Raw genomic sequence first — 14,360 nt, forward strand, 5'->3', positions numbered from 1 at the left:
GACTTGAAATTTGGACTGGCCATTGGCCTTAATGTTTGCACTTTTAATGCCAAACCAGAGTTTATGTAATAAAAATGTTATTCATGTTCTGAGCTTTGTCGCTGCCCTTGCTAATGATGCAGTTCAATGTATGGGTATATGTTAATCTGTTCCATGCTCTGGTCTACTCTTGAACTAATCATTCTATTGTGGGGTCTCTAGTTTTGTACACATGTCATATTTGGATGCTGTTCCACAACAGCATAAAACTCTATTCACATGATGACTTGAGGGGTGGACAGGGTCCATCATATCTGCGGAATCTATCTTGATGTGTACACACCAGTGTAGATGTCTAATCATCTTGTGTAGGTCTGGATTCATAGTCACATGGTGCATTTGTATGTGTGCACTTGAGTACTCATACAGAGTGATTGTCCTGTCATTAGCTGAAGTACTGATGTGTATGTGCCCTTGAGCATGACCCTTACACACATGTATGATCCAGTTGATGAGTACCTGTTTGTTACCATGATCAGACACCTGCTGGAGATTTTGGGCACTTGTATGAGTTGTTTCTGGTGGTGTTTCTGTTGTGGTGTGTCGCTGTGAACTTGCAGTCCTAGGGTCACCTACTTCTTTTCCACATCATTTGTGAGTATGCAGAGTGTGTCACTGCAATGTCTCTGTTGTGAGTTTTGGGATCAGCTATGGCTCTTGCTAACCTCTGTTCTCGCTGTGCTGACTGGCTCAGCCAAACCAACATTATGAGTAACTTTTCACATACATTGATGTCAATGTACACTTTCTTTACTCCACTATGTGGTATGCAGAGTCATACTAGCCCCAAGAAGACCATTTGATGCCTACACATTGTGAGTTACTCCTCTATGTGTTTTTGATCTGTACACTCCTCACCTGTCCAATACAAATGTATACACCACTTCAGTCTACTATGTTCCACTTCATACCTTGCCAGTGTTTGACCCTCCACACCACTCCATAGTGAGACATTATACTGTGGGAGAATGATCTGTGTCCAGAACTATTGTGCCCCTCAGCACTGTTTCACAATTTGTTATGTGCTATTTTATTCTACTTGATTTCAGTCATGGTTGCTCATGTACAGTACAGATGAGTTTCCAGCACAGTCCTCTAGTCAGATTCCATTCATATGTGTGAGCCTGAGTTGTGCAGCATTAGGTTATAGCTAAAGTGTGTATCTGTTTCATGTGGTACTGCTACCTATCCTGAGTGTAAAGTGATCTGTGTGATGTGATGATTTGTGATGTTGAAGTTCATGGTGGTGAATTCAGATATGTGTGATACTGGTTTTAGTAGTGTTGACACACTGCTTGCTCTGCATGCACTGCTGTCAGTGGATGATGCATTAGCCTTACCAGGTGTGAGTCCCCCTGATGTCCAGCTGAGATTGGTATGTGATGTGTTTGGATGTGCACATGTTATTAATTTGTTGTAGAGGGATGCAGTCTTTGCCTGTGTTGGCTCTTTCTACTGACAGGTCCATGTGTGTGTGATGTTTTTTGGAGCATGACAGTGTGTGTGAGGAGTTTCTGTCTTTTGAATGCATTCAGAGGTGTGTTGAATTTGTACTGTGCATTTATTGTGTGCATGTCAAATGCTGCAATGTGGAGTCTCGTTTATTAGCTTGTTTTTTGTGCACAATTGTGCTATGGCCCCTTATATTTGAACAGTCACGTGTCAGGATTGTGCAGGTGAATGCTTGTGCAACACATTGACACCATGCTCACTTTGTAACCGGTGGAGTGTCTATGTCTGTCTTGGCAGATTTGTCTGGTTGCACACAGTTAGTGGTTATATTTGGCCTTTGTTTATGTATTTTTAGATTAGTTTTATTGATCCTGTCTGTGCAGTTGGCCAGTGGAGAAATGTTGTCTGTTCCAGGGTGGTCTAGGATCACATTGTCTATCCATTCTTTTGCTGCACATGGCCATGCTTGTTGGACTTTTTTTGGTGTGGTTTGTGATACATGTATTTGGCAATTGGTTTGAGGTCAGCATTGGGTCAGACATCCCTGAGTGGAACTCAGACATTTGTAGAGGCACACTGGGGTTTAGCATCAGGGAACTAATAGGACCTTATTTTCACCTTTGTCAGAGCTAGCATCTCCCAGGTGTTGAGCAGTGAAGGTGGATGATGGGTAGATGGGGGCTATGTGTGAAGGTCATAGTTGGGTTTGACAGTCAGGGAATGTCACAGTGAGCTATGAGTGTTGTACTGGTGGCATACATAAGTCAAGATAGTTGATGCAGATGAGGGGCTGGTCACTGTATGACTTATACCAGTTAATTTCATTCTTGTCCAATGCATTACTTGCATTGCTGTCTCACAGGGATACTGCACAGATATTACTTTCATACACTTTTGATATCTGTGCCACCCATGTATTATTTGATGTCCTAAGTGTAGTGTCATATGTGGTACCTCTTTAATGCCATGTACATATGGTACCAGTCATTTCTCCATGCTTTTCTTGCACTGTGCAATGCACTTGTGTATGAGGCAGAGTTAAAGTGTGTGAGCTGTATCAAGGACTTAACATGCAGACTGACCATTTCCAAGGTTGTTAATCTGCACAGTGACTCTTCATTTCTTCAATTACTCACTTTCATTCACGTGAGTGGAAAGCAGATGTGAGGAAAAAGAGGGTTGTCATGAGACTCAGGTCAGAGTTTACTGCTGTCAAGATGGACTTTTCTTGACACTTTGGCATTCATTCAATACTTTATAGTTGGTGCTACCTTTGTTGAGGTGGTGTAATTGCGCGGAGGTGTTCTGTGAAGTGGTAGTGTATTCAGTGTTGTTAATGTACAGGACATACACACATGGTGGTATTTAGTGCAGCAGTACACAAGTGAGTCAAATGCACACTGGTGCTTACTTTGAGTCTGATTTTTGTGTCAGTAATTTTGTACTGTGTTGCATGGTATGGGTTTTAATTATGTGGTATGGTGTGCCATTCTATGTGATGAGACTAGCAATGTCTGCTTGGGGTGTGTGCCTAACTGTGATTATGTGGCAATGGTGTCTCAAATCATATGTCATCTACCTTGGCTCACTGACTCATCCAACACCCTGTTGGACCACTGTGACATACACACCATTGTTGCTCTGCCCTCCTCTGTTCCACATTGTATGTGGACTGAGCCTTAATTGGATGCAATAATGACTATTGTCAGTTTGAAAGGACTATAGCATCATCCCTCACTCCTGTTGCTATACAATTCCTGATGATCTTAATAAGATACGTCACTATAGACAGTGTCCCTGCACATGGCTTCTTGCTGCAGATATGTTGTGCAGAGTGGTGCCTCTCTTATTAATATGTCATGTGTAGGTTGTAATGATGATATTGCTTGCCTGGGACAATGTGCTGGACTCCTACAACATTGTGGGCACGTTTTTTCGCAGCTTCACTGCTGCAGCGACGTGACCATCATGACCGGGCTAGATGCCTTAATTTCTATGGAGATGGGTGCCCCAGATGCTAAGGTGACAATTTACCTATGTGCAAGACATGTGTACTTAGACTATGATATATGTTCCTTCCTCCACCAGTGTGTCTGATGTGGACAGGACACGTATTTCAGGGCGACAGTTGTGTGTTGTTGTACAGGGGTTGTATGCGGGGATATGTTTTTAACTTACCTGCGGTGTTGACCGAGATGGCGTCTTATCTGCTGGTAGTGGATGAGGTACAGCAGCAGAAGGGCTTGTAGAGCAGGATCCATGACAGCCAGGAACGTGTGGAGGTGTCTAGGACTCGAGTTTCTATCCCCGCAGTTGTGCTTCCGCCATCTCAGCAGAGCTGGTTTTGTTTGGCTGGTCGACGCATCGTGATCTGTCTGGTGGACGGAATGTCATTCCGCACGGTGGGCTTTCTCTATTGGTTCCCTCCGGCCCCATTGCGGAACAAAATTTCTGGCAGATCCGGAAACTCCGTGACAGACTGTAAAAGGGCTATCTTTGCCCATTGTAATATGGCAGTCGCGAGAACCGCCGCAGGTGTAACTAAATGGACGTTTTACCCCAGCACCGCGGATGTGCCTACGACCGCCATCATAATCAGCCCCTAAGTCATCTACATGGATAAAACAATGGGTGTGCACCCCATTTATTTTTGGAAATAAGGAATTTGCACTGTCAAGCATCTCAGGAAGATCTGCCATGAAAAGGCTAAAAAGCAAGGGGGCCAAGACGCAACCTTGCCCCAGTCGTTTGTCACCAGGATTTTATCTGTTAGGGAGGCTAGGCCATTCAAATCAACCTATGTCCAGTTATTCTCATGCAGTCTCTGTATCATTCTTAAAGGACCTCGGTCACCACCCCATCATGCCATGTGGATTCCTGCATCCAATGAAAGGAAGCAGCAAAACCAGTGCCCAGTACAACATAAAATCTCTGAAGACAAAATCATCCCCCCTGAGTGCACACCTGCCCTGCACACCATTTCAAGCACCACCACAAATGTACCCACATGGTTCTAAGACAAAGCAATCAAAGCTGCTCAAGCAGAGCAGTTCTTTGAGTGGTTGGCCTGCAGACATATTTTAACACTTACTGGTGTAGATGCCAGGCAACATAGCATAGTGTGGATCGAAGTGGCAAGTCTCAAGCTGGAGTCAAAAAGAAATAGGAATAGGAGACGCATGGCCTCCCTTTGGCTAAAGAGGGTGAAGCAATATTTATGCAATTTCTTTAGGTTTTAAGTGAAAAACGTATTTGCTTCAGGGATCCTGCCTTACTCCGTAGGGAGTATTCATCCTCATAGTTTAAGGACTGTTGTGATGAAGACGGCCTAAATACTAGACTATTGCTATGCACGCTTAACAACAGCTCAATTAAACATGCTAGTCCCCTTTTACAGAACACAATTTCAGATTACTTATACACCCACATCAGCAAATGGATGTGCATTCTTAAAACCTAAATTTAACTCATGGACAATGAACAGTGAAGTACTTATTAAAGTGGCAGATGCCTTTTCCTTTAAGTCACATGTTGCTGGTGAATGCAAAATCAGGGTTCAAGGCCCAAAATGCAGAGGTGTAGCTCTTGAAAGATCAACTCAATACAAATATGCTTTACTTAAGACACTCATCTCATTCAAATAATGTACGTTTTTTTTAGGCACAGAAATGTTCTACAATAATGGGCTTGCTTCTGCTGCATCGGTGTATAGTTGATAGGTCCCCCGGAATGCCAGGATCACCGATAAAAGAAGGTGTTCAGACTTAAATCATGTTGATAGAGGAGGATTTCCTTGAGTTTTTCCTAGTAAGGATTAATTTCTGGTAGGTTTTACATTTGAAACAGCAAGAAAGATTTACTCATTCTTCATGCACTGACACCAAATTTGTTGTACGACACTGAGCAAATAGGAAATAATGCAGATCCCTCTTTACTAAAATGGGCCTGGTGCTGTCGCCACCATTTGCATTGATGATGTAATTGGGCTGCCTTGTGTGAAAAACAACTTTGTACCAGGATGCAGAGGTGAGTGTGCACTGTATAGCTGAGGATTTGTACTGGAAACATACCCTTTCAGTACAAAATATATTGATCAGACAAAAAACAAAGGACTTCAGCAAACATGCAAGGCACGGGATTTATTACGAAATTAAAACATTTCCTCTTGTTAACACTTGCTTTGAGTCGGCATTAAGTTATGATGCACAGCACAGTCTGGCAATCTTAGTAGATCTGACTTTACATCACACAATGTAGGCTTTTGACCAATTTATAACTACTCGCCTAAGAAATCTTTTTGTGGTCATTGGTATCGCACTAGGGAATAAGTAGGCATTACTGTTTTTCTCGTGTGTTTACATGTTCTCTTGGGGTGTATTGTGGGTATTAGACTTACCAAAAATTTACCGTGTAATAACTAGTTCAGCACAAACATTTTATGCAAGTGAAGTTTATATTTTTGACTGGTTGGGGCAGAAACTATCATGTGCAAAACATGAATAATTACTTTTGATGGTGTAGTATGACATTGTCTGCCATTTTACTAAGATGATTGGTGAAATAGATTTCCAATTCCATTTTTCATGACACTAGGGGACCAATTATGAGTAGTCATGAAGACAAGGTGCTGTTTAGCGCACCTCATAAATACCAATTCCCTTGGGTACGTCAATTATCGGGTGCGATAAATATCGCCTAGCACAAGTTTTCAGGGAATAATATGTGGATTTTGGAGTTTAACTCACGAAAGGTTGCATAGCACACATTTCTTCTGTTACATTTCATGAAGGTTTAGGTATTGAACGTATACGATAATTATAGGATGTGATAAATAACTTCTAAATTGCAATTCTGACCTGGGCACAGAAGAGGGTTTACACATAGGTTGGAATACACCACCTCATTCGTAAGCAGGCTTAATGTGTTTTACAAACTATGTTAAATGATCTCTTTTTCAGAATCTGTGGAGACTGCAAGCAGAAATCTGGTACAGAAGGAGTTGCTCAGTGCCAAACGTGTGTTTATTTAATGTTAAAAAAAATGAAGCTAGAGTCAGGTTTAAACACAAACAAATAACTTAAGTCAGTAAACAGAAGGCACATGAAAAAGATGACTTACTTGTCATAATTTGGCATTTCCTCTGTGATCAGAATGATTTATTTGCCATGACCATTCCAATACAAACTAATCTTTTGTGAAAATAGAACATGATAGTGCATCCCCAATTTGCAAATAAAATTGATTCTCATTATTAAAATGAAAACAGTAGACAGTAAAAAAAATCTTAACATTTTATTAAGATTCTCGCAGTTAAATAACTAACAAAAAAGTGATTCATTGTGGTGAAGTTGGTTAAGCATAAGGGAGTTAATGTGATATTTCTAGATGAGAGCAAAACAAATGATACATTTTGCAGTAAAATAAACTAAATATACACAACATAATAATCCATGATAAAGGATATCTGCTACATTTAGTGTTGTGACCATCTATGCAAAGGATTTAAGTACTGCAGTATCAAACATTATTTTATGCAAGAAACACTCATTTTATATTTTTTCTCTGTTTTTTCTTTGTCTGTTGGAAGTAAAATATTTGAAAACACTCACATACTGTACATCTGTAATGCTGAATATTCTGTAACGTTTACTTTATAGTAATAAAACGTGTGTCTTGTGCAGTTCCTCTTGGCCACCACCAGATTTACAGTAGCAGTTGTATTTTATATATATTTATATATTTACATACACACATCACCTTTTCGTAAAACAAGCTACCAGGACATGTTTTTTGAGCAGAAACAGTTTTGCAATTAATACCATACAAATGTGTCTTTTGTAAGAAGACTGGAAGAAATCAGTGAACTGGTACTGTATGCCCATCCTTGACAAGTTTAACAAATGCCAAATTCACAAAGCTTTAGCAAATGCAATAAATGAATAAACAGTTCAAATACCAAACCTCTAATTTGATAGTTTTCCATGGTAATAAGCAGACATTTTTACACTTCTACTGTAAGCACTATATGAAGTGCAAATGAGAACCCTGTAGAAATGGCTACAGGACTTGTACAGTACGTAAGATGCCTTAAGTGACACTAAGTACACATGTAATACTTTTAATGTATATAGGGATATCAACATGCTGTGTCATGTACCTAACAATACAATATGCATTTTGTTCACTTAGAAATATCAAAGTCAAAGATAGATGGTGTGGTGTTTTACTCCACAGTGCAATAGGCTTAATTCCTAGAGGTTCTGCTAACTATTTTCAAATTTATTGTCAACATAGCCTTCCAAAATATCTTGAATTTATGATCTGTGAAAGTATCATCATGTTTGGTTTGAAAAAAAGAGTGTCCATCAATTTGTCAACCTGATTTTTCTTTCCACACCACCTACCACTCACTTCTCACATATTTCTCTCCTCACAAATGCAATTATTTGAAGACCTTTGGCTTGTGGAGGTATAAGAGTAAAGGACAGTTCATAAAATGTACAGTGGCACAACATGGACGAAAGGGGTCCTAGAAAAGAGTTAACAGCTGAAGTACAGAGGTACCTTAGATTTTTACAGAATTTTATTTCGTCACATACTTGGATACTGTTGCATGAAGAATGCATGATAGGCTTAAAGTGTCCTGTGGAAATGTATCTGTTAGGCACCTTAACCCATTTATCAGTTACTCATACTAAACAAAACCAATATTATAAGGCTCCTTTTTAATTAGAGGAAGAGATACCTTTTAAATGTGCTTTAATTTGACAATATTGTCTAAGACAAAGTCCGCCTTTCCATACTGAAACGTGAAAGTCAACATCTTTTAAAGCACGTCATTTAACGTGTTTTTGAGAAACTATCTCCATTTAAAGGCCCTCAATGCTAGTTTAGATGTTATATTCAATCAGCTTTAAACCCGATTTGGGGTAAAACCCGCACCTCATTTTGCTAGTGAAAATTTGTTGAAAATATTGAGGGAAAAATCATAAGAATTGGGTTTTAATGTGAAAATCATAAAAAAAAATACAATTTCTGAAGATATTCCTCATTACCAGGACAGAAAAACTGAATTTTACTCCAGGAAAACACTGGTTTTGGTGTTTCTCCAGAGACAAATACCTAGCTGGTTAAACCAACATGTTTGTAGGATGGGCCACCATTTACAGTTATGTTCCTACATTGATGTGAACAAGCATTAAAAAATAAATTACAATTAATATGTCTGTCTGAAGTTTAATATTTAGATAGCAGAAGTATGAGATGATGAAACTGTATCTACAATGAAATAAAAGGCCCTATTTACGAAAAAGCCACACAGTGCAGTGCAATAAGTCACATGGCTGCACTGCACTCGCCTGCGCTAGCGCCGTTTTGGCAGACTAGCGCCAACGCAGGCACCCTTGCCCCATGATGCAAGGGTGCCTGCATTGCATGTAGGATTGTTTTTGTGCAGGAAGGCGCACCTTACAGCACAAAAATTAATTCTGAGCCACTTATTTCTCTTTCTATGTGTGCTGCATTTCTTTTTGTTACACCTCCGCTGGAAAGGCGCACCATGTTGGCGCATTCCAAGGTCTACCAGTTCTGGTAAATCTGGGAATGCTCAAGAACCATGGGCATTGCATTGGAACTCCCATGCAACACCCATGGAATGCCTTCCTAAGGCAAAGTAAGGCAGTGCAGTGATTTGCGCAGTGTTGCCTTACTCTAGATTTATGGAGCCACTCAGAACCACGCAAAGTGGCCTTGCGTGGCTTCATACATTTTAGTTAAGGTTTGAGCTGCGCATGTACCATGTTGCAAGGTGCAAATGTGATGCAAACAATTTTATAAATAGGCCCCAAAGTTCATTACCAACAAGATGGGGCAAAACATGAACAATGGGTTAAATGGGGAACAAGCCCCAGGCAGAAGGATATGACATGATGACTGTGTGTGCAGGTAGAGATATAGTGCAAACCTAGTAAGACAAAAATAAAGCACTGTAGGAGAGAAGGGGTTTCTGATAGTTAAACTGCTTGGCAGAGGTCATAAGGTTATATAATGCCTTTCACTGCGTGAAAGATATAAATACCCTCAATTGATGTTCACAAACAAATGATATAGGTGCTTGAGAAGAAAGGACAAATTGCTCCTGGATGCAAAGGTGATAATCTCAATCACAGCAAAGCACAATTTCTATCTATTCTGACATTCACCTTGACATAGAATGTACCACAGGAAGAGTAATAGAGAGGAAAAGGAGCCAAACGGAGAGCTAAATCTGCTCCCGCTTGAATCCCTGCGGATAGAGGATGTAGGGTTAACATTGAACTTCTGAGGGAAAATAATTGGCAACTGTTAGGGAATGGAGACTACAAATGCCATCTTAATACTAAAATTTGTTCATCGGATTTTCAGATACCTTCTTATTTTTGCAATTGAATTATACTACCCACAGCCATGTGTACAGTATGGCCCAAACCAAAGTGACTCACTGGAGTGGGCCACATCAGTAATAAACTACAAACTTGAAAATGTTTAATCTTACGGCTTCACCTACTCTTTATACTTGTCAGACATTTTTTTTTGTTAACTGGAATGTAATCCTGAAACAATCGTAACCAAATGACATACATCTTGCATTTTTATTGGTATTATTAATTATTCAATACATTTTTCTTATGCTTAATTAATAAAAATTGCTGCATATACAAATCACCTCATGATTTATAACATCACTGCAGAAATGATACATAAATGCGTGAATTTCGGAAAGTTCAGCCAGTAATGTAAGTAAATTTACATCTTAAGTCTAGGTCAGTTCTCAATTCTTTTGTCAGACAAGTTTTTTTTTTATTTCAGTTAGTGAAACATGCTTAATTTTGCATGTCTATTTGGTCATGTGAGAGTCTTGATCGGTTTCTGTGCACTAAGAGCATATTATTTAAATGGACAGTTGAGGACTCTGCCTGAGGGGCCAAAGCATGCAATTATTGCATGCCTGCAGGAACAGAGGTTGAAAGACTGTCATAATTGCTCCCTCTGATTCCTTATGAGGGTTTGATGTATGAAGGCAAGATGGATCACATCCTCTTTTACTGCTCCACAAAACCTGCAGTTCATGCTTTCAGTTTTCTTAAGCCACAGTGGAATGTGGTCAAGTGAAGGAAGATTCCCAAACCGGAGACTCATGAATTTCCATTTTATAAAAAGTGAGTAACGTACCCCAAAATATGACTGAGGTTTTAAAGTCTTATAATTTTTTATCAGCATCCATGCAGTACTGCTTTTTCCCCCACCAATGCAATTTTTTTTAACAACAGTATTCAGTGTTTTCTTAAAAGAGGCATCCATGACTAACAAGTCCCATAAGGATTTTATCTGAAGACTATGCAAAGAATATACTTCCTTGCTGGCAAATGTTCAGAACCAATTGATATTTCTGTCCACAAAATTTGGTTAAGAGACTTTTGAGTCGCTGCTCTTAGTTTTTGGCAGCACTTTACAAAGGCCCCTTGCTTCTACTTTTTTTGCTTGATTATGTGAAACTCAAGGCGTATCTGAATAGGGATGCATTTCGGGAAGAGAAAAATGATACCAGATCCAGCTTTGTTGAATACCTTCCTTGTAGTGCTTTACTGCCATATGTTAGAGTTGGTAGCAGTTTTGCATATATTATTTTCAACATTGGAGTCCCCAAAGGGTTTTATATAGTGTTTGCAATACAACCATCAGAGAACGGCCTTTATCCCTCAGCAGCCACTTCTGTTACTGGAAGGAGTCTCTTGAAATTATAATCAGCCCTAGATGCTTGTACCCATCCATGTTCCCAATTTAACTCTAGCATTTGTAGGATGTATTTATTTTGTTCTCACCTACCATCTTCTTGGTTTAATTTATGGTTTATTTCCATATCTTTTTTAGTTGAATATTCAGCTAAGATGTTAATGGCCTTTGCAGACTCACTTTGGTTTGACTTGCTAAAATGACATCATCTGCATATAGCAAGTTGAAGATGAGATAGACACCAAATTTTTGGAGCTGAGAATTTACAGAATGCAGGTCAGCAGTCAGATCACTAAGAACAGGTTAAAGAGTTAGGGTGCCAAAACACAACACTGTGTCAAGTCTTAGTGGTTGTTAATCTTCCTGAAAACTCGATCAGTCGCCATTCTTGATTCTCACCCAGGTGTTAGTGTACAAAAGTTGGATGCACCTAAGAAGGAAAGGTGAAATATCCCACTGTACCAATTTATTTCACAACTTATTTCTCTTAACATCGTCAAAAGCAGCTAAGAAGTCCACAAAGTACAAATGTAAAGGTTTCACTTTTTCAAATGTTGATCAATATTCAGTAAAAAGTATGACACGTTTTAGAGTTTTTTGTTTTCCAGCAGTGGCGGTTGGGTAACTGGAACCCATATCTCATTATTTTACTATATTGATGGAATTGCAGCTGACATGTCCCACTCTGATACAGAGAGGGTAATTTGTTTGTTATCTAAGAATTTGAGATCATTTATTCGTTCTCTTCGGTGCTCCTTCTTGAGTTTCACTTGTTAGACTTGTTGCTGAAGTATTTATATTGGGGTTTGGTCCATAGTTGTCTCTCTTACTAATCAATGCAGGGATTGAGTTACAGGTGACACTGATATCTTTATAGTTATAATTTTTGTCTCTTCTGATCTTTTGCTTTTAGAGTACTTGCAGTACCTATCTTGTTTTTAATTATTAGAAGTAGATTTGGTTGGGAATGATACTTTGTGGCTTGATCTATTTTTTTATTCGTAGTATTCCTTTGCTTTTTTCTTTATCTTTTTGAGAAAACCTTTTGAGAAATCAATTGTGTGTTGTTTAGTTCCACATCATTGAGTGTACTGTTGGAAGGTGAACATTATCTTTTCCCAACAGATGTACTTCCCCTAGTAATTGCTGTCTCATTTTTCTTTTGTGAGATTGCATTTGTTTTGTTGTCATATTAGAGACTGTAACATCTCCTTTTATCAACATTGCAGAGTCCATATGAGTCCTCTATCCTTGTATTTATGATTTCAAACATAGGCCCCTTAACTGGGCCAGAGGTAATGCACATTTGACAGGTTTTACATGTTATAGGTAGTTTTAAGTCTAAATACATGATAACACTTTTTAGCTTGCTTAAGTTTGTGGTGTATCTTTTATAATGTGTCACATGTACTGTTGACTCTAGATCATCTGAGATACCACTCAGACTAAACATTGTCAGTGTTTATTATTGTAATGATTAAAGTGGTTCTAGAGATACAAGTTAGTACAGTAGCTAAATCCACCATAATTGTTCTGCTTTATGCTAGCTCATCTACCTTCTTTGTAGACTCTGAGACAAACAAAATGGAAAACATGGTTTATGAGGTATTTGCAAAAATATTAGACACAGAAACGTGTTGGCCAATTATGTCTTTTTCATTTTGGAGAAAATAACAATTATCTTTGTATTATGCTCTTAGTCCATGGAAACTAAAGGGAAACTTGACAAAGATTTTCAGGCAGTAAAGCAACACATCCAAAGCTGCTTTTCTGAAACATTATGCCTTTCTTAAGGAGGCATTCATTTTTTGTATTTGTCCTTTTTTTCTATGGAGTTTCTGATGCAGGATTTGTCCAGAAATCTCTTTGATACGTCTCCGGCAGGATCACGGCCGTTGCCTCCTGTAGTCGTTTAGGCCCCTACAACTACAACTACAGGGGCCGACGGCCATGACCCTGCATCAGAAACTCCATAGAAAAAAAGACAAAGGCAAAAGGATCTAACACAAGTGAAGATACCTAACCCTCAATCTCCTACTCGGACCCAGTTCCACCTAAGCCGTGGTCCTACACAAGTTTTCCCAGCGCTGAGGAAGACCTTCAATCGAAATAGTTTTCCTGGTCCAACCACGAAGGTTGAAACGCGTCGGCATATATCTTCTGAGGCATAAAAGCACTGAATATCTAAGCTCAATTTAGATGGCTTAGTCAAGAACATTTACACCTTTTTCTCTGACCTCATCTAGGACCCCTCAGTATTGCAAAATCGAGGACAAAAATAATAGGTCCCGATTTCAGATTAAATTAGGGCACACATGATTCACTCTATAAAATAAGTGGCACAGCAGTCCAATAGGGCATATCTATTGTATAGTATGTCTTTTTTGTCTTAATGTATGTAACGTTTAGTACGTCCACTGTGTAGAATGCATCAACAAATTTTTCTGTGAGATTTTCATTTGTGTTCTGTCTCAATTAATGTATTGATGTTGTCCCAAATGAAGTTCTGCATGTTATTGTTTAATTTCGTTGTTTCATTTAAAGATAAATGTTTGACACAGTCAACCTACCTGTACGTGAGCTCGACATATCAATGTGAGATAGGGAAAATGCTAGCATTTTTTCATTAAGATTCTACAAGTAATTGAAGTTCATTAATGTACATAGGTGGAGACAACTTTTTGAGCCCTTCACTGATGAAATAACTATTCATCCCTGGTCTGAGAGGCACTTTGCTGTTGTAATTTATTCTTTATTTAAGCCTCTTCAGCCCTAATCTGAATCACTCCCCTATAAGAGTCCCCTGAGACTACATAATAGCATTAGAATTATCACACTCTTACAGGCAGGACTTCAAATTGCCATAGAACCTGTCAGAAAACGTTTTAGCCACATACATGAGACACATCCATGAACAACATTATGCAGTTAGATACTTCCCAAACAATATGGATGCTATCCACATTTTGGTGAGCTATCCTATCTGAATATGCCAAGTAGATCAATGCATAAAATGATGAAAGTGAACATCTGATTACTGCACTAAATTGAATGTTTTCTATACAAGAGTAGAATGCACCAGTATGATGAGGGAATAA

Source organism: Triturus cristatus, chromosome 8 (genome assembly GCF_964204655.1).
Source record: "Triturus cristatus chromosome 8, aTriCri1.1, whole genome shotgun sequence".
Lineage (NCBI taxonomy): Eukaryota > Metazoa > Chordata > Amphibia > Caudata > Salamandridae > Triturus > Triturus cristatus.